The 26,460-nt window shown below is 42.3% G+C and overlaps 1 long non-coding RNA gene across 3 annotated transcripts in view; it reads right to left on the bottom strand.

Annotated features, from left to right (window-relative positions):
* Positions 1-21,572, bottom strand: part of LOC140846119 (uncharacterized) — a 35,076-nt gene extending 13,504 nt beyond the window's left edge. Inside the window, exon 1 of one of the 3 annotated variants that reach the window (XR_012125020.1) lies at positions 21,513-21,572. This is a non-coding gene — a long non-coding RNA (uncharacterized lncRNA). Of the gene's footprint in view, positions 1-3,451; positions 3,611-21,512 lie in introns of those variants that run through there. The other 2 variants (XR_012125018.1, XR_012125019.1) reach the window with 2 other exon arrangements.
* Positions 21,573-26,460: the final 4,888 nt, after the last annotated feature.

The raw sequence follows: 26,460 nt of genomic DNA, 5'->3' as shown, positions 1-26,460 counted from the left end.
CAAGGAGCCAGCCTGCATGCCATTATGCAGAAAGAGCCTCTGCCTCCAGGTACCCTTTGAGGTCTCCCAGCTCAGCACGTGCCCCATAAAGAAGGTGTGCATGATGCTCCAGCCAGAGGGGAAGAGAAGAGCAAAAGGGACAAACCAACCTACCCCATGCACATGTGGAAAAACACGGGCAGCATTTTCACTGCTGCATCGGGGTGATGAGATTACAGAGTTAGTTTTAGGATTCCTAGTTCATATTAGATTTTTTTAAACAAAAATAAAAAAATATATAATGAGATCATTAGGTCTCTTAGGTCTTCCTTCAGCGGGTGCAGAAATTAACCCAGGCAACACTATAAGAGAAGCATTGTCCGTCCCCTCCTTCCCTGAGCAGCTGTCGTACTTCTGGAATGGCCTGTGTCCTACTCTCCACTCAGTTCTCCCAACAGACCTGACACACCCATAGTGCAGTGATTTTAGCACTGTTTTCAGTTAAGAAACATTCAGGCACATGGAGACTACGGGCATAGCCTCACTCTCAGCCTTTAGTTCCCTATCAGACTAAGTTGTTAGTTCAAGGTCACTGCTCTCTATCTCAAATTTATCATCTCCATGGGACAGAATGTTTGAACTGAGTTAACACTGCAGTCAGGACTAGAGCCCAGGCTCCCCATCTCCCTGTAAGAAGGTCCTTTTCAGTTCATAACCCCATATATACAACCTAATGGAATTTACTAGAATCCCCCCAGCCAATATTCCTAACATCTCTTTTACCTTCTGTTCTAAAAACCTGTCAAACTCATCATCTCTGCCCCACAAAACAAATTTATTTTTTGAGTCATATAGGAAAAAATTGAAGGTGAAATGCTGTTGAGGGTAGAGGCTTTTGTATTGGTGCCAGGCATCTGTGAAATCTAATGGAGCCATTCTTTGACAACATTATCTGTGTTTGGCTAATTTGGTGGAGCAGACAATGTCCTCTATTGAGCAGGAAGACTAGAATGCACAGTCCTAAAAAAGCAGAGAGTTGGCCCATCGTGGGTAATTTGCTTCCACTATTCATTCTGCAGATGGGCACTCCATTACAGAGACGTTTCCAGGTAAATTTCCATTCATTCTTTTATCAACTCCACACATCCATTTTATCACATTTATTTTATCAATGAAATAGTCATTTTTAAAATAGCTTGAAGCAAAGATGCATGTCAGCAAACAAAAGGGCAGGCTTCTGTATCACACTGTATTTTTTCCTAGTTGTTTGTTCTTTCACCATCCAGAAAGCTCTGTGACTAATTCATTCCTCTGGCCCCCTCTTACCAAATATTTTCCTATTCATGCAGCCCAGAGTGGCTCTCTGATGAGCAGCAGACAGAGGAAACCTGAGCGCTACATTCAGGGTCCTGGACCCAGCTCCTGGTCCTATCCCCTGCATTGTTATACTGGAGCTACTCTCTGCAAACCTTTCCCCTGTGCCAGCTGGCTCAATGTTATGCTTTGTCCCTAGAGGGTTCTGGGGGACACTGAGTCAATAGTGGCAAGAAGACACTTTCCTTTTGAAGCCCATTTCTCCTTTCTTTTCATTAACCTGGCGAGCCAGACAACTGGTGTGTGGAAGGCCTGCTGGTGCTAACTTTGGAAATACCCCCTGTCAGTGGTCTGCTCTGATGCACGTGTCAGAATGCTGTGGAACCCTGTCCCACTTACATCATAATGGCCCTCCTGCTGTACTTAAGCACAGGCCAGGCCAGTGAGTGAGTGAGTGAGTGAGGAGAGAGCCTCTTCAGTCGCTTGTTGTTCGTGAATTGTTGACTTGATTCCTGGCTGTCATCACTTGAACCTCTGGCAGCAGAGTTCCAGGGAGGAAGGCACCTGATTTTAAGTCACTCTCTGAAGTGCTGAGCCATGAAGCACAAACGAAAAAGGGAACATCCTGAAACCACACGTTCCCCCAAAGTTGCCAGGATGTCAGGAGGTGTGTGTCAGTGATATTCTCTGAGCATTGGGGATCTAGAAACCTTCTTATACAGAAAAAAGGGATGAAGATTCCTACCTATGGGAGAGAAAGGGCAGGAAGGCGGGAGGGAGGAAAAGGTGTGGGTGCACCGGTCTTTCTCAGGGATCAGATAATCTGGGGGTCAAGAGAAGGTTCCTGTGACTAGGTCCTTGTCTCTGTGGCGTAGGACCTGTGTTCCCTACATCAGGCCACTCTGGGTTACTGTATCACAGGTGTAGTGATTGATTAGTATAATATTTCTTATATAATGTATTGCCCTCCTTTTTACATAACCGAAGCTATTTGTTAAGTAAATGGATATTGTTATAAGTTTTCCAATAATATTTTTCCAGTTAATGAAGAAAGTGTGGCTCAAAGAGATAAGTGAAAAAGTAGGAAAAAATTTTGAGTACCTAAAATTGGAGGTGCAGGGATAAGAGTGTGAAGTCACACAGAAAATGGATTGATTTCTTAGACTGTCGCCGACATAAAGACCTTTCGTTCACTGTCTCAGGGCACAGAGCTGTAAATGTGAGGCTCCTTTATGAAATGTAAGGAAAAAACCAGCAGGATACACAAACACACACACACACACACACACACACACACGCATGCACGCACATGTACATACAATACCATTTAACCACAATGGTTGAATTGAGAAAGTTTGGCTCTATCTGGAAAAACGGGAACCTGAAATTTCCGGTGACTGTGATGTTTAAAAAGTAAACAGGTCCTACGAGGAAGAGCCAATGCTCAGGAACGGGAGGGGACAGATCAGGACCAAAACCGAGGGTCCCAGTGGTGGCTCATGAGGAGAACGTGACATCTGGATTTCAGCACACCCCAGGGGGGCCTTGCGGAGAGGCTTGGGAAGTGAGTCTGTCTGCAATTCAGCTTCAATATAAACAGTGCCTGTTCAGAGATTTTTAGTGTAAACTACGAGACATGCCAAACACATTCACACCAATTCACACATACACACATATACAGCATAAATAAGCCAAAGGGAAGACACAGAGTAATTCTAATATAATGGCTTCTTAATATGTACCTGCTCCAATTATTTGCTTCTCAAAACTCATATCACTAATGGAGTAGCTTCATTAGTTGAAGAGATTCTCTCAGGTAATGCCTTATCCTCACCCTTGGGGAGATTTAGTAATGTGGTGACTCTAGATAGAGATAGTACATATACTAATTGTCTTTTGTTCAATCCATATCATTGTTTCTCAAGTTTTGACATGAAGTTCAAGATAAAAATTCACGTTGATGGTAGAATTTGTATTGGGTAAAAGGGATCCCCCCCTGTCAGTGGTCTGCTCTGATGCACGTGTCAGAATGCTGTGGAACCCTGTCTCACTTACATCATAATGGCCCTCCTGCTGTACTTAAGCACCAGCCAGGCCAGTGAGTGAGTGAGTGAGTGAGGAGCCTCTCCAGTTGTTGGTTGTTCTTGAATATACTGACCTGCTTCTTGGCTGTCATCACTTGAACCTCTAGCAGCAGAGTTCCAGGGAGGAAGGCACCTGATTTTAAGTCACTCTCTGAAGTGCTGAGCCATGAAGCACAAACGAAAAAGGAAACATCTTGAAACCACACGTTCCCCCAAAGTTGCCAGGATGTCAGGAGGTGTGTCTCAGTGATAACCTATGAGCATTGGGGATGTAGAAACTGTCCTATAAAGAAAAAAGGAATGAAGATTCCTACCTATGGGAGAGAAAGGGCAGGAAGGCGGGAGGGAGGAAAAGGTGTGGGTGCGCCAGTCTTTCTAAGAGATCAGATCATCTGAGGGTCGAGAGGAGGTTCCTGTGATTAGGTCCTTGTTTCTGTGGCGTAGGACCTGTGTTCCCTACATCATGCCGCTCTGGGTTACTGTACCACAGATGTAGTGATTGATTAGTATAATTTTTCTTTCATAATGTTTTTCCCTTTATTTAATTTTTTACAATGTTACAAGTTTTCCAATAATACTTTTTCCAGTTAATCATGCAAAGTATGGACCGAAGAGGTAAATGTAAAATTAGGAAAAAGGTTTGAGTGCCTAAAATTGGAGGTGCAGGGATGAGTGTAAAGTCATACAGAAAATGAATTGATTTCTTAGATTGTCTCAGACTTGAGACCTTTCTTTCATTGTCTGAGACTATAGACATGTAAATGTGAGGCTCCTTAATGAAAGAGAAAAACCAGCAGGACACACACACGCGTGCATGCACGCACATGTAGACACAATACCATTTACCCGCAATGGCTGAATTGAGAAAGTTTGGTTCTTTCTGGGTAAACGGGAAACTGAAATTTCTGGTGACTGTGACGTTTAAAAAAGAAACAATTCCTATGAGGAAGAGCCAATGCTCAGTAACAGAAGGGGACAGATCAGGACCAAAACCGAGGGTCCCAGTGGTGGCTCATGAGGAGAACCTGACGTTTGGATTTCAGCACACCCCAGGGGGGCCTTGGGGAGAGGCTTGGGAAGTGAGTCTGTCTGCAATTCAGCTTCAATACAAACAGTGCCTTTTCAGAGATTTTCAGTGTGAACTACAAGACATGCCAAACACATTCACACTAATTCACACATACACACATATACAGCATAAATAAGCCAAGGGGAAGACACAGAGTAATTCTAATATTATGGCTTCTTAATATGTACCAGGTCCAATTATTTGCTTCTCAAAACTCATTATATCACTAATGGAGTAAATTGATTAGTTGAAGTGTTTCTCTCAGGTAATGTCTTACCCTTATCCTTGGGGAGATTTACTAATGTGGTTACCCTAGATACATACAGTAATTGTCTTTTGTTTAATCCGTATCATTGATTCTCAAGCTTTGACATGAAGTGCAAGATAAAAATTCAAGTTGATGGTAAAATTTGTATTGGGTAAAAGGGATCCCCCCTCACAGGGATCCTCCACCCTACCGCACCCCCATCAGTGGTCTGCTCTGATGCACGTGTCAGAATGCTGTGGAACCCTGTCTCACTTACATCATAATGGCCCTACTGCTGTACTTAAGCACAGACCAGGCCAGTGAGTGAGTGAGTGAGTGAGTGAGGAGAGAGCCTCTCCAGTTGTTGGTTGTTCTTGAATATACTGACCTGCTTCTTGGCTGTCATCACTTGAACCTCTGGCAGCAGAGTTCCAGGGAGGAAGGCACCTGATTTTAACTCACTCTCTGAAGTGCTGAGCCATGAAGCACAAACGAAAAAGGAAACATCTTGAAACCACACGTTCCCCCAAAGCTGCCAGGATGTCAGGAGGTGTGTGTCAGTGATATTCTATGAGCATTGGGGATCTAGAAACCCTCTTCTAAAGTAAAAAGGAATGAAGATTCCTACCTATGGGAGAGAAAGGGCAGGAAGGCGGGAGGGAGGAAAAGGTGGGGGTGCGCCGGTCTTTCTCAGGGATCAGATCATCTGGGGGTCAAGAGAAGGTTCCTGTGACCAGGTCCTTGTCTGTGTGGTGTAGGACCTGTGTTCCCTACATCATGCCGCTCTGGGCTACTGTATCACAGATGTAGTGATTGATAAGTATAATTTTTCTTATATAATGTATTTCCCTTTCTTTCATTTTTTACAATGGTACAAGTTTTCCAATAATACTTTTTCCAGTTAATGATGAAAGTGTAGTTCAAAGAGGTAAATGAAAAAATTAGGAAAAAAGTTTGAGTGCCTAAAATTGGAGGTGCAGGGATGAGTGTAAAGTTATATAGAAAATGATATGATTTCTTATATTGTCTCAGACATTGAGACCGTTCTTTCACTGTCTTAGAGTACAGACATGTAAATGCAAGGCACCTTTATGAAAGAAAAAAACCAGCACGACACACACACACACACACACACACACACACAAATACCATTTAAGCACCATAGTTGAATTAAGAAAGTTTGGCTCTTTCGGGAAAAATGGGAAACTGAAATAGTGGTAGTGACTGTGAGGTGACTCTGTGTCTTCCCCTGGCTTATACAGCATAAGTAAGCCAGGGGAAGACAGTGAGTAGTTTCTAATATAATGGCTTCCTTAATATGTACCAGGTCCAATTCTTTGCTTCTCAAAACTCAAGATTGATTAGTTGGAGTAGATTAGGCCTGAGTAACTAATGCAAGAAGGAACCTATCTATTTCTTAGGTAACAATTAGTGCATGTGAAGGAATAGGGCAAGTCTCCCTGCTGATAGAAACTTTTTATCATGAACACTCAGCTTTCAAATAGACCCCAGGTTATCAACATCCCAGTTAGGTAGAAAAGTGAAGAACACAGTGGGGCACAGAGGAGGACGTCATGCCTTGTTGCGGCATGTGTCCTTGCCACTCATTTCCCACTGCAGAAAACTTACTCACATGGTCAGAACTACTATAGCTCCGGAGGAAGGGCGTTCAAGGCCAAGGACCTTGGCCCCCTCCGGAACCAGTGAAACCAAGACAAGTCCAGGAAGAGGGCAGGTTGGGGAAAGGCTTTTCTTCCTTACAGTCACTGGCAGCTCATGCTCCCCAGCCTGGCACACACTCCACTGCCCCACCTCTGCTGGAGACAGTCTGAGGCACCATGGTGTGGGCTGAGAGCGAGAAGGGGCTGAGGAGGAGCCATGCGGGCAGACGGGGGGGCAACACGATGGCCCAGGCTCACAACTGAGCCCTTCCCTCAGCAGGGCCATAAATGACCCTTTGCCCAAGAACTGCCCAGGCTGTCCGTTTCCAATCCCTGGGAAGAAATATAGCACGTGGCTGTGTCTGCCTCCTTTGAAAGAGGTTTTCAAAAGATCTGAATAGGGAGGCTGAGAGTCTTGGAGAAATACAGAAATACATTCCCAGAATAGGAGTCTGGGGCAAGTGTGTAAAGTCTTCATTAGAGCATCTCCAGCACCATGTCTGCTGCCCAGGAATTCCCTGCGAAAATGCTGAATCTCTACCCCTCTCTATATCTATATTGACATCCCGATCTTTCCATACATCAATATAGATACCAATCTAGACAGGCAGGCAGGCAGACATGCAGAAGTCTTTTAAAACTTGTATCCCATGTCCTCTAATTATGTAATTTCTCGTGAGGATAAAGGAACTAGTACCCAATTTTAGTCACTAGTTTTTGATATTCTGTATACGTCTTTAGAAATGTCACGTACAAGATACCCCATATCACTGACATCTACTACACAAAATTTTCGTAATTGTTCTTTCCTTGTATTTTGGAGCAAGTGAAGTTTCAAATGCTTGACTACATGGGGGGTGGGTTTCAATGCGTAACATGATTGTTCACTCAACGTCTTTTTTGAATGGGTACAGATCCCAGAAAACACTACATCTGATTTTTTGTATTCATTCCTCAGAATTCGAGAAGACTCAATGGGATTCTCCTCAGCCGAAGGCACCGGTGGTGGTCCCAGACCGCAGTCAGACACGGGGAGACGAGTCCTCTGTCTCAGGGTATTTCTCCAGCGTATCGTCTCCAGGAAAGATTCAATCTGCTGCTGAGGACGGTAAGGGAGACACAAAGCTGGGCAGGATGAATAGATGGCGTGGCTCAGCCCAATCCCTACTTACTTCACTTTCCCTTCAAAAACAGGAAAGGGCTTCAGGGCAGAGGAACTAAGACTGAAGCCTCTGCAGAGGGACAAATTGGGGGTGTGCTTTCAAGGATAGGACAGTTCCCCATGTGAACACTGGGACAGCTGTGAGACGGTGGGCTGTGCTGATAACAGTGTGGGAATTCAATTACAACCTCTTCCCTCAGATCAGCACAAACTCACTCACACACACACTGTATTCCTTCATACCAGATACAGCCCCATTATCCATTCCTGTCACGTTTTCATGCCTTCATTCCAGATGCGTCCTTCCCATTCTCTATAAGCATTACACAGATACACATTTCCACCTTCCCTGCTCAAGGAGTCATGCTCAGACACTGCTGTCTATACACTAACCCTTAAATAATGTGCATCCTGTCACACAGGTAACTTGTTTTACCGCCCTCATAAGAGCTAGCTCCGTATCTCTGTTCCATTCACAAAGACACACTTTCTGAAATCCAGTCACTCATGATCTATAGATGGAACAACCAATATTACCACACATTTAAAAATTTTCAAGGGAAAACGGTATTATGCTATCCACATAAATGGAGGCTATGTGGGTTCACTGAAGACATTACATAGCAGACTCTTACTGTTTATTGAATGGATGGATAAATATACAAACACCACGCACGGACCACATCTATCATTTTTATTTAATTTTCCCACAAAAGCAGCTCTACAGCATGGACACAGCACAGTGGTCCCAACCAAAAGCCAGAAAGCAATGGAAAGGCTTCCTGGCCCTGCTAAGAAGGGACCACTGAATGGGATGCAGTAGGTAGTGGGGATCTAGGCAGAGCCCAGAGATGAGCTGAGTGATTCTGCTCATCAGTCAGCACAAGGCTGCCCAGTACAGAAAGAAACTCAAAATGCTTCTCCATCTTCATTAATACAATCCCCAGCGGAAGTAGTAAACCCCAAGGGAAAATACTTCAAAGGACAGGAGCGAGCCCAAGGAGACAAGGGGAGGGCAGAGAGTTATTTGAGGAAATGGTGGAAGAGGGCCTCAGGGGATGAGTTGTATCAGAGGAACATGGAAGAACATGTCAGTATGAGCTGGGCAAGGACAGGTTACATTACCAGGAAGGTGTGACAGCACTAATAGCCTAAAGCAGGCCCAACACGGTAGGACCCTCAGGTCCGGACCTGAGTAGAGACATACCTGGTCCGAGACCCCCGCACAGCACTATCTTTTCATAGCCAATGTTTGCAAGTTCAACCCTATACAGACCCATCTGCACCCCCGATCATCATCATTCACTTCCTTGTCATGTTCCACATGCATCTGAGTTCTCTGCTCTGTTTTTGTCGCAACCATACAAAAGTGCTGCATTAGTTGTCCCTGTGTTTTAATGTCACGTGAACACAAATGCACAGTACATGCTTTGCGTCAACTTCTCTTCACTCTCTGTACTTGTGTTTGTAATAATCATCCATGATATATGTGACTGTAGTTCCTTCATTCTTTGCATATAAATAGTGTCTTTATTGAGTATACTTTCACGAGCATTTTGGTTACTTTCAATCTGGGGCTACTCTAAAAGGTGATATTCTGAAAATTCTATTACATGTATTTTGCTATATGGATATATTTCTAATTGGTGAATGCCTAAGAGTTAGAGAGCTAGGCTTTAGTGTTCATATTCCATCCCAATGCCTTAAACCTCAATCTTTCAAGATTTTACTTTGTAATACAATCAATCACACGCTACTCTACATTTATTCTTGCACTCTCTGTCCAGTGCCCTCATTTACTTTGGATCTTCAAACAGTTCTATATTGAAAACTCATATATTCTTTCTCTTACAGCCATTGATTTTTCATGTCCTTCTGCACTTTCACTGTTACCTTACACTAGTCTCAAAGAGAATACTCCCAATAAACCTGTTGCACAACTAAGCCACCTAACATGTGAAACACGCACACAAATGCATAATCGTAGGACACACCGTCTGCACACATAGATATGTGCTGACCTAAAACACAGACACAAAGCACAAATACCATTCTCACACACACAAAACTATCCCATATTCAAATGTGCAAACAACAGATCAGTCACACATTAAAGAATTTATACACACAAAGCACATGACATTCCTCACAGCATTCTGCCACAATGTGTGCATGATACACACACCTGACACATTCATTAGAGATGCAGGTCATCTTAATTCACTGAGGAGAAGTGAGCTTGGTCAGCAAAACAAACACACTGACTAATAATAAATAGTTAAATACTGCAAAGATAAAAATTCACCAATTGTTTCATCTGAGATTGAAGATCTAAGAGGGGAATAAAAAGGGCACACCCACAAAAAGATGGCAGAGGAAAACCAGTGGTACCAAAAATCTTAAGCAAGGTGAGTGAGTCAGTGTGAGGAGCCTGGACTACAGGGTCCAGAGAGTAACCCAGAAAGCTGACATAGGCCAATTCTCTGTCCAAGCCAGAGATAACTGTGTATTACAAACTCAGTATTTCCATGAGGGACAGTGGGGAGAGTACATTACGGAGAAGAGTGTAGGAGGGAACAGAATGGAACCAGCCGCCTCCATTACTTTCACTCCATTTTCCAGGAGTCTCAAAGCTCCACACATGGGGTGCACCGCCTGGGTACTCTTTGGAAGACAAAGCTGGGGGTCCTGAGGGACATGTCAGGCCCTCTGAATCAGAACGCTACGCCTCTGGCTCCTCTCTTGACTCAGCCTCTTGTGCTGCTAAGTAGAGAGGAAGAGCTGCTGAAGTCCGGGCAGATCAGGGCAGTGGGAGTCGGCACAGAGCTGCAGAGATCGAGCTCAGCGTCTCTGCTCAGCCAGAGAGAAAGGTCTGCTTTGGGCCCAGCCGCAGTCTCCTCCTCTCCAATCTGGGAGCCTAGGGCTCTGGTTCCACGCCATCAACAGGAACTCATTTCAAATACTCCCTTAATTTAATGACATCTGCAGAGTCCCATTGGCCTCCTAAGGTTAACATTCATAGGTTCTGGGGAATAGGAGATGGCATCTTGCAACGGTGGGGGACCTTACCCAGATTATGACAACTAAAACAAAGTGTGTTTAACCCAATGACATATGTAGTCAGGTAAACAAATATTAAAGTATTTCATCTAATCGGTATTCTGTGGCAGCACAGGTACAAGAAACGGGGCAAGAATGTCCATAGAGACAACATATGTGTTTTATACACTTGGGCAAAATCAGAAACTGTTGAATACTTGTATTTTGGAGCTCTGGCCAGAAAAGAGACTGCAGTCTCCATGCATGGAGGACACAGAGCAAGCAATCAAAATGTACGGAATCGATGAAAGAGAGGCTGGACCTCGAGAGCGGGTTCACAGCGGTGGCCTGAGAGGGTGTATATCAGTTTCCCGGTTGACTGGAGATAGAAGCTGCTACAAACCCCTGTCCAGACGTGAGAGAACACAGAAACACAACAAAGTTTCTTTCTGCCCTCCGAGATGTGCAGGGCATGTACATAAGACACAACCTTGAGATTCAACGGAAATCTCAACAAGGCCAAGTGCCCAAAAGTGCAAGGGTATCAGACGGGGCCGTGTTTGAAAAAGCACGAAAACTGACAAAATGACAGAGAAACGGGCAGACTAACTCAGCCTGTACCTGGGAAGCTGTGCTCCCCTGGTCACCATGTCACAAATCTTTCACAACCAGCTGGAAGGGAGCCAGAAAGGTCCAGAACAATTTTCCCACGCAGGAACCTGTAGATTCCTCCTTTGTCTTACACAGGAGGGCAAAGCTCCTCTGTACAAACAAGGGTTTGCTGATACATCCCCCTGTCCAGACGTAACGTGTGTGTCCTCTCGTGCATGAAGAGTGGCCATAGATTTGAAAGTGGCCCCTCAGTTCTTGCATGCAGACATCTTCTGTCCTCATAAGCACACAGGTGTGACACTCCATCACACCCACAGCTACTCACACTCACTCACACGCACACTCCCAAGCTGATATCCACATGTGTTACACCATCACACCCTCACTTTTCTGCACACACATTCCTCTAATTTACTTTCTCTAACATCATTCCTTCAGTACCATGGTCTCTGACCCCGCAGATAATCCCACTCTTGTAGCACTCTGTATTTCACACCAATAGGGCTTGAAGTCATCACAATTGTATAACAACGTCTAAAACTCCTCTTTGTTCCCAGGCTCTTAGTCCCTTCACATAATCCCCAAATTCCACCATCCATCTAGTGACCTGTCTCCTATCTAGCCTTCACGTGGCCACTCTGTTACGCTTTCACGGTCTCAACACATCTCACAAAGTACTTCAAATCCTCACAGTCTTTGCTATAAATCAAATAGATATGATATAACTACTGAAACTTTCATAGCACATAAAACACAGGTTACTCATAAATACATGGAAGATACACTGCCTCCATAAATACAGAATTATGCTTCATGTCACCCAGCACATCACACCACCTTCACACATCCGGGCCATCTCATCTCTAGACTCACTACCTAAAATTGTGGAGGAAACATGACAGGCACATACACATCAGATTATACTCGCCACACTTAAATAGGACGCGCACCAAATGTTCCCATCCCCGCCCCACCGCCAGACACTCTCTAGCCACTAAGAGACAAAGTGGATGCAATTTGGAGAGTAAACATTGGGCTGCAGTTTTTAAACAGAGGACAGGTTATTTTGTCAGGAATAAGAATTTACCTATTTATTTACTGAAGTTTGTGAATTTGAAGGCATAGTCTTTTTATTGGAAATGTGGAGGAAGAGGAAGGACACCTATCTGGGGATTTTCAGGATATATTTAAATCCATAGTAGAGCTCATTTAAGAAATATATGTATTTAACTGGGAAAAAAGAGCAGCATAGAAGTATTCTGTAAATTGAGAAGGTATAAAATTCAAGATAGGTGATGAGCATGGTAAGTACAGCTGAACTACCGAGTCTGAGCCCTGTGTGGGCCGGGGACACGGAGGAGGGTGGCACACTGAGTAGGCCGCTGACAGCTGTGCCATTTAAGGGCACGTACACTCTGGAGAGCAGGGCAGGGGCCAGCGCTGGGAGGGGTTGTCTGGAGCCAACTGTGGAGCCCCTCCTGGAGTCTCCTACTCCAGCTCAGAACGCAGCAGTTCCCCCCAAGCCCTGGCCCTGCACAGCTCTGGCAACAGAGGCCCCCATCAGGTTCCCCAGAGCGGACACCTGCGAGAGGAGCCGGGGACAGGAGGTGGGCGGGAGGGCTCTCCTGTCCCTTCCGACTCTCCCCAGGGGCAGGAGATGGGCACTTTTGTTTGATGGTCCCCAGCTGACAGACGGAAGCACTGAACCCACGTATATATACTCCAAGTATATTCTTCCAGTAAGTAGAGTAATATCATCAAATAATACAGGCAACTTACTATGTACGAGGCGGAAATCTGAGCCTCTGATATACTGCAGTATACATCTTTAGAAACATCAGACACAAGATGCCCAATATCACTGACATCTACTGCACACAATTTTCATAATTGTTTCCTTATATTTTGGAGCAAGTGAAGTTTCAAATGCTTAATTTCATGGGGGAGGGGGGTGGGTTTCAATGCCTAACCTGATAATCGACTTAACATGTCTTTTTTGAATGGATAGAGATCCCAGAAAATGCCACATCTGCTTTTTGTATTCATTCCTCAGAATGCCAGAATTCTCAAGAGGATTCTCCTCAGCCGGAGGCACGTGTGGTCCCAGACCGCAGTCAGACACCGGGAGAAGAGTCCTCTGTCTCGGGGTATTTCTCCTGCGTGTCGTCTCCAGGAAAGCTTCCTGGTGCTGCTGAGGACGGTAAGGGAGACACAAAGGCTGCACGGGATGAATAGCTGGCGTGGCTCGGCCCAATCCCTACTTACTCCACTTTCCCTTCAAAAACAGGAAAGGGCTTCAGGGCAGAGGAACTAAGACTGAAGCCTCTGCAGAGGGACAAATGGGGGGTGTGCTTTCAAGGATAGGGCAGTTCCCCGTGTGAACACTGGGACAGCTGTGAGATGGTGGGCTGTGCTGGTAACAGGGTGGGAATTCAATGACCTCTTCCCTCAGATCCGCACAAACTCACCCACACCCACACCTGTACACCGTCATTCACCACCCCCTTACCAATGTCAGAAACACTCACCAGGTATGTCCCAGAACATACACACACCTCCACACCCTTAATCCCACATAATCACACCACACACATACCTCAGATAAAATGTATGTCACACGGCATTCTGTGATTTCACATATGTATGTACTTCCAGGCCATGTGCCCACATAGGAATATTCTCATGACCATCTCAACTCCTACAGACTTCACACACTTTTTCTAGTTTTCTCATGTCTGAAATTTCCTTTCCCAGGAGGAGGAGGAGGAGAAATCCTTCAGTGGCTTCAGTATATTCTTCAAACTCAGCCTCTTGAGGTGACTCTACCCGAGGCCTTGGAGGAATGGGAATTTTCCTCCACCTGTACTCAAGACCCCTTTCCACCATACCTGGGCACGGCACCCGTCAAGGAGATATACTACAGGCCGGTCCAGATGAAAAGAGGCGTGGCTGAGTCATGGGATGAGGTGGAAGTCTATGAGCCAGCCTCAAAGAGGACCAAAAGAGAACCTGATTTTTCTGAAGAGGCTGAAAAAGAGCATGAAGAGGCCTCAGACATGTGGAGTCGCTTGTCTACACGGGAACTCATAGATGTCAGCGACTATAGCGAAGCCTCAGAGGAGACGGAGCAGGCTGGCAGTGCGGGGGAGCCTCCAGCCCAGGAGGAGATCCCCAGGGCCGAGACGCCTGAATGGCTGGTGGCCCTGGACAGCGGCTTCAGGTGCCTGGGCTGCTGCCGGGTTTTCCCCAGCTTGGAGGTCCTGCAGGACCACGTGGACAATGCGGCCCGTGAGGGCTTCAGCTGCCAGGTTTTCCATCGCATCCTGGGTTGGCTGAATGACAAGAATAAGAAAGAAGAGGAGGAGGAGGAGAATCGATGCACGATCATGTAGATGGTAGACCGAAGAACACTTTGGCAGGAAGACATCCTCCTGCGAGTATACAGACTTTTTCAGGCCCTAGGAAAGTGGAAGTGAAGTAGCCCAGACTCTACTGAGGGCCTTCATCTCTTAGCAGCCATGATACCCACTTTGTTTAAATGTATCCACCACCTTCCCTACATACATATCTGTATTATACTTTGGTATCATATCCAGAAACAAATTGCCAAGATCATTGTAAAGATGACTTACAAGGGAAACCCCATCAGGCTATGAGCACACTTCTCAGCAGAAACTTTACAGGCCAGAAGGGAGAGGCATGAAATATTTAACGTACTGAAACAGGAAGACCTTCAACCAAGAATCCTCAACCCAGCAAGATTATAATTTAATTTGAAGCAGGGGTTAAATAATCTCCAGGTGAAGGAAGGCTCAAAGAATTTATAACAACAAAACCAGCATTACAGGATGTTAAAGGGATTGCTGTAGATGAAATGTTCCTAAGGCTAAATAGTTTTGATTAGGACATCTAATACATGAAGGGTGGAGGAAGAAGAAGGAAAAAAAGCACTTTTAGGCTGTGTTTGAAATACAGCAATCAGCAACTTAATATAGACTGTTATATATAGTAAGGAAGCTATCCTTGAGCCTTTGGTAACCACAAACCTAAAGCCTATAATAATAATAGATACAAAAAGTTAAAAAAAGAGAAATCTAACCACAGCACTACAGAAAACCATCAAATAACAAAAAAAAGAGAGGGATCACGGGAAGATGACGGCGTGAGTAGTTCAGAGGAAATCTCCTCCCCAAAACATATATATTTATGAAAATACAATACATACAACTATTCCTAAAAGAGACACCAGTGGATGCAGTACAACAGCCAGGATACATCTACACCTGTGAGAACTCAACATCACACGAAGGGGGTAAGATACAAGCCGCGGCCAGGTGGGACCCAAATGCTCCCAGACCCCAAAACCCAGCGGGAAGAAAGGAGTCAGAACGGGGAGGGAGTGAAACCCAGGACTGATAAACAACCAGCTCTAGAAATCCACACCCAGAGCGCACACTCAAGGTGCACGGGGTGCTGGATATTAGAGAAACAGAAAACCAAAACCTGTGGGCAGGACCCCGCAACCAGTGCCCCTGAGACAAAAGAAAAGCTAGTGCTTTCTGCAAGTCTTAAAGAGACAGGGACCCCATAGCTGGACGAACTTGTCCTGGCACCCTTAGCCAGCAGCTGGGAATCCCGGGGAAACTTAGGCACCCTAAACCCCGGGGAGGCAGTGCAGCTCTGAAGCCCCTCACAGCACTAAGCAGCCTGCCAGTTGTTCCTCCAACTGGCACAGACCCCAACACACCAGCCCAGTAGAGGGAGAGTGGCAGCGCGTGGCAGCCTCTCCAAGATAGTTCAAACAACACCTGAGAAAGGATCTGCAGAGGCAGACCTAACCAGTCTCCCTGAAAAAGAATTCAAAATAAAAATCATAAACATGCTGACAGAGCTGCAGAGAAATATGCAAGAGCTAAGGCATGAAGTCCGGAGGGAGAGTACAGACGTCCAGAGGGAGATTACAGAAATGAAACAAACTCTAGAAGGATTTATAAGCAGAATGGATAAGATGCAAGAGGCCATTGATGGAATAGAAAGCAAAGAACAGGAATGCATAGAAGCTGATGCAGAGAGAGATAAAAGGATCTCCAGAATGAAACAATATTAAGAGAACTGTGTGACCAATCCAAAAGGAACAATATCCGCATTATAGGGGTACCAGAGGAAGAAGAGAGAGAAAAAGGGATAGAAAGTGTCTTTGAAGAAATAATTGCTGAGAACCTCCCCAAACTGGGGGAGGAAATAGTTGCTCAGACTACGGAGGCACACAGAAGTCCCGAGAGACGGTACCCAAAGAGGACAACACCAAGACACATAATAATTGAAATGGCAAAGATCAAGGAAAAGGACAGAGTATTAAAGGCAGCCAGAGAGAAAAAAGGTCACCTACAAAGGAAAACCCATCAGGCTATCATCAGACTTCTCAACAGAAACCTTACAGGCCAGAAGAGAATGGCATGATATATTTAATGGAAAGAAACAGAAGGGCCTTGAACCAAGGATACTGTATCCAGCACAATTATCATTTAAATATGAAGGAGGGATTAAACAATTCCCAGACAAGCAAAAGTTGAGGGAATTTGCGTCCAACAAACCACCTCTACAGGGTATCTTACAGGGACTGCTCTGGATGGGAGCACTCCTAAAAAGAGCACAGAACAAAACACCCAACATATGAAGAATGGAGGAGGAGGAAAAATAAGGGAAAGAAATAATCAACAGACTGTGTTTATAACAGCTCAATAAGCAAGTTAAGTCAGACAGTAAGGTAGTAAACAAGTTAACCTTGAACCTTTGGTAACCACAAATCTGAAGCCTGCAATGGCAATTAAGTACATATCTTTCAATAATCACCCTAAATGTAAATGGACTGAATGCACCAATCAAAAGACAGAGTAATAGAATGGATAGAAAAGCAAGACCCATCTATATGCTGCTTACAAGAGACTCACCTCAAACCCAAAGACATGCACAGATTAAAATTCAAGGGATGGAGAAAGATATTTCATGCAAACAACAGAGAGAAAAAGGCAGGTGTTGCAATACTAGAATCAGACAAAATAGACTTCAAAATAAAGAAAATAAGAAGAGATAAAGAAGGACATTACATAATGATTAAGGGCTCAGTCCAACAAGAGGATATAACCATTATAAACATATATGCACCCAATATAGGAGCACCAATATATGTGAAACAAATACTAACAGAATTAAAGGAGGAAATAGAATGCAATGCATTCATTTTGGGAGACTTTAACACACCACTCACTCCAAAGGACAGATCCACCAGACAGAAAATAACTAAGTAGACAGAGGCACTGAACAACGCACTAGAACGGATGTACCTAATAGACATCTATACAGCTCTACATCCAAAAGCAACAGGATACACATTCTTCTCAAGTGCACGGGGTGCTGGATATTATAAATTCCAAAAGATTGAAATCCCACCAACCAACTTTTGAGACCACAAAGGTATAAAACTAGAAATAAATTGTACAAAGAAAGCAAAAAGACTCACAAACACATGGAGGCTTAACAACATGCTCCTAAATAATCAATGGATCAATGACCAAATTAAAATGGAGATCCAGCAATATATGGAAACAAATGACAACAAAAACACAAAGCCCCATCTTCTGTGGGACACAGCAAAAGCAGTCTTAAGAGGAAAATATATAGCAATCCAGGCATATTTAAAGAAGGAAGAACAATCCCAAATGAATAGTCTAATGTCACAGTTATCAAAATTGGAAAAAGAAGAATAAATGAGGCCTAAGGTCAGCAGAGAGAGGGACATAATAAAGATCAGAGAAGAAATAAATAAAATTGAGAAGAATAAAACAATAGAAAAAAATCAATGAAACCAAGAGCTGGTTCTTCGAGAAAATAAACAAAATAGATAAACCTCTAGCCAGACTTATTTAGAGAAAAAGAGAGTCAACACACATCAACAGAATCAGAAATGAGAAAGGAAAAATCACAACGGGCCCCACAGAAATACAAAGAATTATTAGAGAATACTATGAAAACCTATACGCTAACAAGCTGGAAAACCTAGGAGAAATGGACAACTTCCTAGAAAAATACAACCTTCCAAGACTGACCCAGAAAGAAACAGAATATCTAAACAGACCAATTACCAGCAACGAAATTGAATCAGTAATCAAAAAAATACCCAAGAACAAAACCCCCGGGCCAGATGGATTTACCTCGGAATTTTATCAGACATACAGAAAAGGCATAACACCCATTCTCCTTAAAGTTTTCCAAAAAACAGAAGAGGAGGGAATACTCCCAAACTCATTCTATGAAGTCAACATCACCCTAATACCCAAACCAGGCAAAGACCCCAGCGAAAAAGAAAACTACAGACCAATATCCCTGATGAACACAGATGCAAAAATACTCAACAAAATATCAGCAAACCGAATTCAAAAATACATCAAGAGGATCATACACCATGACCAAGTGGGATTCATCCCAGGGATGCAAGGATGGTACAACATTCGAAAATCCATCAACATCATCCACCACACCAACAAAATGAAGGACATAAACCACATGATCATCTCCATAGATGCTGAAAAAGCATTCAACAAAATTCAACATCCATTCATGATAAAAACTCTCAACAAAATGGGCATAGAGGGCAAGTACCTCAACATAATAAAGGCCATATATGATAAACCCACAGCCAACATCATACTGAACAGCGAGAAGCTGAAAGCTTTTCCTCTGAGATCGGGAACAAGACATGGATGCCCACTCTCCCCACTGTTATTCAACATGGTACTGGAGGTCCTAGCCACAGCAATCAGATAAAACAAAGAAATACAAGGAATCCAGATTGGTAAAGAAGAAGTCAAACTATCACTATTTGCAGATGACATGATATTGTACATAAAAAACCCTGGAGACTCCACTGCAAAACTACTAGAACTAATATCGGAATTCAGCAAAGTTGCAGGATACAAAATTAACACAAACACACAGAAATCTGTAGCTTTCCTATACACTAACAATGAACTAATAGAAAGAGAAATCAGGAAAACAATTCCATTCACAATAGCATCAAAAAGAATAAAACACCTAGGAATAAACCTAACCAAGGAAGTGAAAGACCTATACCCTGAAAACTACAAGACACTCTTAAGAGAAATTAAAGAGGTCACTAACAAATGGAAACTCATCCCATGCTCCTGGCTAGGAAGAATTAATATAGTCAAAATGGCCATCCTGCCCAAAGCAATATACAGATTTGATGTAATCCCTGTCAAATTACCAACAGCATTCTTCAATGAACTGGAATAAATAATTCAAACATTCATATGGAACCATCAAAGACCCCAAATAGCCAAAGCAATCCTGAGAAGGAATAAGAAAGTGGGGGGGATCTCGCTCCCCAACTTCAAACTCTACCACAAAGCCATAGTAATCAAGACAATTTGGTACTGGCACAAGAACAGAGCCACAGACCACTGGAACAGAATAGAGACTCCAGACATTAACCCAAACATATATGGCCAATTAATATATGATAAAGGAGCCATGGACATACAATGGGGAAATCTCTTCAACAGACGGTGCTGGCAAAACTGTACAGCTACATGTAAGAGAATGAAACTGGATCACTGTCTAACCCCATACACAAAAGTAAATTCTAAATGGATCAAAGACCTAAATGTAAGTCATGAAACCATAAAACTCTTAGAAAAAAACATAGGCAAAAATCTCATGGACATAAACATGAGTTACTTCTTCATGAACATATCTCCCCAGGCAAGGGAAACAAAGGCAAAAATGAACAAGTGGGACTATATCAAGCTAAAAAGCTTCTGTACAGCAAAGGACACCATCAATAGAACAAAAAGGTATCCTACAGTATGGGAGAACATATTCATAAACAACAGATCCGATAAAGGACTGAAATCCAAAATATATAAAGAGCTCACACACCTCAACAAACAAAAAGCAAATAATCCAATTAAAAAATGGGCAGAGGAGCTGAACAGACAGTGCTCTAAAGAAGAAATCCAGATGACCAACAGGCACATGGAAAGATGCTCCACATCGCTAATCATCAGAGAAATGCAAATTAAAACCACAATGAGATATCACCTCACATCGGTAAGGATCACCATCATCGAAAAGACAAACAACAACAAATGTTGGCGAGGCTGTGGAGAAAGGGGAACCCTCCTACACTGCTGGTAGGAATATAAATTAGTTCAACCATTGTGGAAAGCAGTATGGACGTTCCTCAGAATACTCAAAATAGAAATACCACTTGACCCAGGAATTCCACTTCTAGGAATTTACCCTAAGAATGCAGCACTCCAGTTTGAAAAAGACAGATACACCCCTATGTTTACCACTGCACTGTTTACAGTAGCCAAGATATGGAAGCAACCTAAATGTCCATCAGTAGATGAATGGATAAAGAAGATGTGGTACATAAACACAATGGAATATTATGCAGCCATAAGAGAAAAACAGATCCTACCATTCGCAACAACATGGATGGAGCTAGAGGATATAATGCTCAGTGAAATAAGCCAAGCGGAGAAGGACAAGTACCAAATGATTTCACTCATATGTGGAGTATAAGAACAAAGGAAAACTGAAGGAACAAAACAGCAGCAGAATCACAGAATCCAAGAATGGACTAATAGTTACCAAAGGGAAAGGGACTGGGGACAATGGGTGGGAATGCAGGGATAAGGGTGGGGAGAAAAGAAAGAGGGCATTACGATTAGCATGTGTAGTCCGTGGGGGACAGCAGGAGGGCTGTGCAAAACAGAGAAGACAAGTAGTGATTTTACAGCATCTTACTATGCAGATGGACAGTGACTGTGAAGGGGTATGTGGGGGGGGATTTGGTGAAGGGGGGAACCTAGTAAACATAATGTTCTTTCTGTAACTGTACATTAATGATACCAAAATAAAAATAAATAAATAAATAAATAAAAAAGAATGGACTAATAGTTACCAAAGGAAAAGGGACTGGGGAGGATGGGAGGGAAGGGAGGGATAAGGGTGAGGAAAAAGAAAGAGGGCATTACGATTAGCATGTATAGTGCGAGGGGGGTACGGGGAGGGCTGTGCAACACAGAGAAGACAAGTAGTGATTTTTACAGCATCTTACTATGCAGATAAGATAGTGACTGTGAAGGGGCATGTGGGGGGACTTGGTGAAGGGGGGAGCCTAGTAAACATAATGTTCTTCATGTAATTGTAGATTAATGATACCAAAATTAAAAAAGTAAAAAAAATAAAAACCCTATTAGTTAAAAAGTAAGGTTCTTAACATACTGTTTAACAAACAGACAATAACTCAGCTCACCTTGGGAGCAAAGCAGGCAGTCTTGAGTGACATGCTTCCAGACCAGGAAACTGCTATCCCTGGAGGAAATCAGAGCAGTAAATTTCTTGTAAATAACCCAGAAAACTAATAAGAAACTTAGTGTCTCTTCAAAGATAAATATTTTTGGACCGCTTAGCAGGTGTACATCCCTAGCCCTTTGTCTCTCAACCACCCATAAAACCCCTAGACAATGCACCAACCCGGGGCTCTTTTGTCCCCTCCTGGTGTGAGCCAGTAGCTCTGTACTCTCACTTTAGCTCTAAATAAAAGCCTCTCACTTGCTCTCCTACCTTGAGTGTTTGTGAAGTTCATTCTTCAACTCCACAAACAAGAACCCTAGCAGCAAAGGGGCACAAAAATTTTCAATCATAATGTAGGCTGGTCACAGAGAATAAAGCCAATGATTCTGTAACAACCTTCTTATCAACATAAGTTGATAGTATCTGTGCTAGTGGGAGTAAGGATTTAATAATATGGGTAAGTGTTGAACCACTGTGCTGTATACATGAAACTAAAATGAGACTGAATATCAATAAAAAGGATTAATAAAACTAAAAGCTTGTTCTTTGCAAAAACTTATAAAATAGCAAACCCACAGCAAGAATGATCAGGAAAGAGTATAAACAACATTAGGAATGAAAAAGAATAGTTATCACAGACTTAAAGAGTTTTTTAAGCAAAACAGATTACTCTGCGCAACTGTATGCAATCCACATGAAAAGTTAAATGAAATGGAACATTTCCTAGAAAAATGGTTTGCCAAAACAAACTCGAGAAGAAATGGAAAATCTGAATAAGCCTATAAAAGAAAGCAAATCAATAGTTACCCTACTCACAAAAATAATACCAAAACACCAGGCCCAGACAGTTTAACAGGCAGTTCTGTCTTAGATACAATGTTTCAGAAAATAGAAAAGAAGGGAAAGCTCTTCAATTGATTTTATGATACCAGTAAACTCTTAAATGACAGACAAGAACAGTTAAAAGTAATGAAAATTATGTGCCAATCTCACTTATGAAAATAGAGAGAAAAATTCTAAATAAAATGTTAGCAAATCAGACTTTAGAATGCAATATCTCATGACCTCAAGAGCATATCCCGGTAATACAAGTGTAAATAAATTCTAATCTAATCTTTCCATGTAAATCACCACATTAACACATTAAAAAAGAAAAATCTGTGATCACCTCAGTAGATACAGAAAAGGCAATTGATAAAAGTTTTTATACCCAATTCATGATACTTTTGTAATCTCTTAACAAATTAGAATGGAAGGAAACCCCCGAGCACATAAATCAGTTTTGAGAATTATCTCTAGTAATGCCCCTTGGGTGCCATTACTGGCATGTGAAACTAAGCAGGTAGAGAGGACGCCCAGAGCTTGCCCGGCCGCATTCACTCACTGCTGCTGACCACAGGCTGCTGTGTCTCCTCTTCTTCCCTGTTCTGAACAAAACTTCTTGGGCTTTGTCCTACACCTGCCTCCCCACTGGCCATTTGCTGGGGGTGGGGTGGTCTGGGTTTGTCTCCTGATTTCATAAATCAGAGATGACACGGACCTCCATCAGGACCTGGAGAGCTTGCGCATCACCACATCTGGAATTTGATCTGAAGATAGTGACTAGATGTGACCTACTGTGTGTCCCTACATGTGGGTGAGGAAGATGAAATAGACATTTGGCAAAGATAAGGGCAGACTGTGGCAAAAACTGCCTGGCTGTTCACAACCCTTTCTTCTTCCTTCTGGGTGCAAGGGGTACTAGAGAATCGGGCCTTCTTCACCGCTACACGTGGTGAGATGACTGAGTCCTGGCGACTGGAATGAAGGCATGCGTGGTGCGCACCACTTCTGCCCTGACTCATAACATCCTATACGTGACCCTCCACATTCTTTCGTTCGCTAGGAAGCTACTAGATGGAAAAAACCTGGGTCCCTTCTGTGATCGTTTAAAGAACTGACCACTCATCAAAAATACAGGATTCGACACTTAAGCAAGCAAGAAACTTATTTTTGGAGACAGACATTGAGATTTTGATGCCTGTTGTAGCAGCTAGTATTATCTTAATTAATAGAAGTAATTAAAACCTACATCAGACTTAAGGTGAAATGTTAAGCTTGTTCCTTTTACAGTCAGCAACAAATGAAGACTGTTCAGTGACCTCCCCTTTCAGTGGGTGCTGGAGGCCCTAGCAAGTACGGGGATGTGACTGCCTGGTGGGTGGGGGTGGGGGGTGGGGGCAGACAACATAAGATTGAAAAGGAAAGACAAAAATGTCATTATTTACTGTGTATCTAAATATGTGGAAAATCCGAGATTTTCTAAAGACACACTATTAATGATTTTTAACACCTTCCTATGTTGACAGAAAGTAACCGCACTACTTGAGGTAAGGATTTAATAATATGGGTAACTGCTAAACCACTGTGCTGTATACTTGAAACCAGTATAACATTGTATATCAACAATACTTCCAATTAAAAAAAGAATAAAAGAGACTGGAGATTTTGACAACCAATACAGAAACGTCACTTGTGATCTTATATAATAGCAACAAACAATTAGAAAATGTAATCTTTAAATAATGCACAATTTATAATAGCACAAAAAACACAAGGTTTAAAGAATAAATCTAACAAAAAGGTATGCAAGCGTTTTATAGAGAAAATATTATGCTTACCAAAGACACTTAAAATACTTATATAAATAATTAGATGTGTTATGTTCATGACTAGGAAGGCTCAATATCCAAAAGAGAAAACTTCTTCCCCAAATTAATCTATAAATTTCATGCCATTCCAATCAAATCTAATCATATGCTAATGAGACCAAGAATAGCCAAGACAATCTGGGGAGTTGGAAATGGTAGGATTGATCTTAAGATTTCTTACAAAGCTATAGTAATTACAACAGTTGTATTTTTACAGGGATGAATAAATACACCAATGAAACTGAGCAGCAACGAAGTCAAAACAGACCTACATACAAATGGGAGCCAGATACATACCACAAGAGGAAGTTCTCAGAACAAATCAGGGAGAAAATACACGCAACTCAGTCAATGGTTCTAAGACAATTAACTTTCCATATTAAAATATGACAAAGTTAGAGTAAAAGTATAAAACCTTAAGAGGAAAACATAAAACATCTTGAAAATTCAGGGTAAGAAAACTTAAACAAGTAACTAAAAATACAAACCATTAAGGAAAGACAAACATATCTGCCCGCAGAGGGATACGTATTTGTACTTGCTTGCGTATAGTAGGCACATAAAGAAAGTCTGGAAGGATGCACAAGAAATGAGTAAAAGTGCTGGAGGGGTGACAGATGGGGGACAAGAGAGGAAATCATTTCCTTGATACTTAAGAGTATTGTTAACCATGTGAGTATAGTACCTATTTAAAAGTACATTTTTTAACATCTATATACCAGAAGATACCATAAGCAAAGTGAAAAGACAGGCCATAATCTGAGGCAAGATGTTTATAGTCATGTAACAAAGTATTCATATCCAGACTACTACTAAAGAAATTCTTAACAAGAAAACACAATCCAATAAAAACTGGGCAAAGAAATGAACATGCAAATCATAGAAGTGAAACCTGATGGCCAATAAAAAATTGAAAGGTTACTCAATTCCATTAATAATCAGGAAATGCTATTTAAGTTTACACAGCAATACAATTTCACCCTCCTAAGTGCGGGAGTAATTAAGTCCAGTAATACCCACTGTTGATGAGTGCTGCGGAAACAGGGACTCATACACTTCTAAGTGGAAGTGCAAATTGGTACTACCACTTTGGAGAGCAATTTGGCAAAAACTAATTAAGTTAAAGACGTGTATATCCTGTAATCCAGCACTACAATTATAACTATATACCCTAGAGAGACTCTAATGTATATGCACAAAGAAACATTTAAAGAATGCTCATAGCACCACTGTTTATAATAAAGACAAATGGGAAACAACCTAAATGACCATCAGCAAAAGAATAAATTGTGGTATATTTACAGCATGTGTTGTTAAGTGAACAAATTAGAGCTACATCTATTAACATGGATAAATCTCAAACACAAAGTGGAGTCTACATCTTGACTATTGTAAATATTGCTACAATAAATACAAGATATGGAAGCAATATAAGTGTCCATCAGTAGATGAATAAAGAAGTGGCACATATATTCAAAGGAATATTATTCAGCCATAATGAAGAATAAGCTCTTGCTATTCTTGACAACATGGATGGACTGAGAGGTTATTATGCTGAGTGAAATAAGTCAGACAAATACCACACATAATTTCACTTGTAGGTAGAATCTAAAAAACTAAACAAACGAATAAACAAACAAAATAGTAATAGACTAATAAACAAAACACAGAGAACAGACTGCTGGTTGCCACAGAGGAGTTGGGAGAGGAGGGGGTGAAATATATGAAGGGGATAAAGAGGTACACACTTCCAATCATAAAATAGTCATGGGGATGGAAGGACAGAATAGAGATTACAGCCAATAATACTGTAATTTCTTTGTGTTTTGACAGATGGTAACTGCACTTATCAGGGTGAGCATTTAGTAATGTACATAATTATAGAATCACTGTGTTGTGCATCTGAAACCAATATAATATTGTATATCAACTATATTTCAATTAAAAAAACAAGGTTGAAGAGGGAAAAAAACATGGTGGCATGAGAAGTTTGGTGGAAATCTTCTCCCAAAACCACATATATTTTGAAAATACAGCAAGTACAACTATTCCTAAAACAGTGACCAGAAGCAACAGTACACCAGCCAGTCTACATCTGGGAGAAGAAAACATCTCACAGAAAAGGGTAAAGTAAAAACCCGCCACCCAGGGGACCCGAGCACACCCCCGACCCCAGCTCACCAGTGAGAAGAGGAGAATCAGAGTGGGGAGGGAGTG

This window comes from Manis javanica, chromosome 14 (assembly GCF_040802235.1).
Source record: "Manis javanica isolate MJ-LG chromosome 14, MJ_LKY, whole genome shotgun sequence".
In the NCBI taxonomy this organism is placed as follows: Eukaryota; Metazoa; Chordata; class Mammalia; order Pholidota; family Manidae; genus Manis; species Manis javanica.
This window is presented reverse-complemented; position numbering and strand designations above follow the sequence as displayed.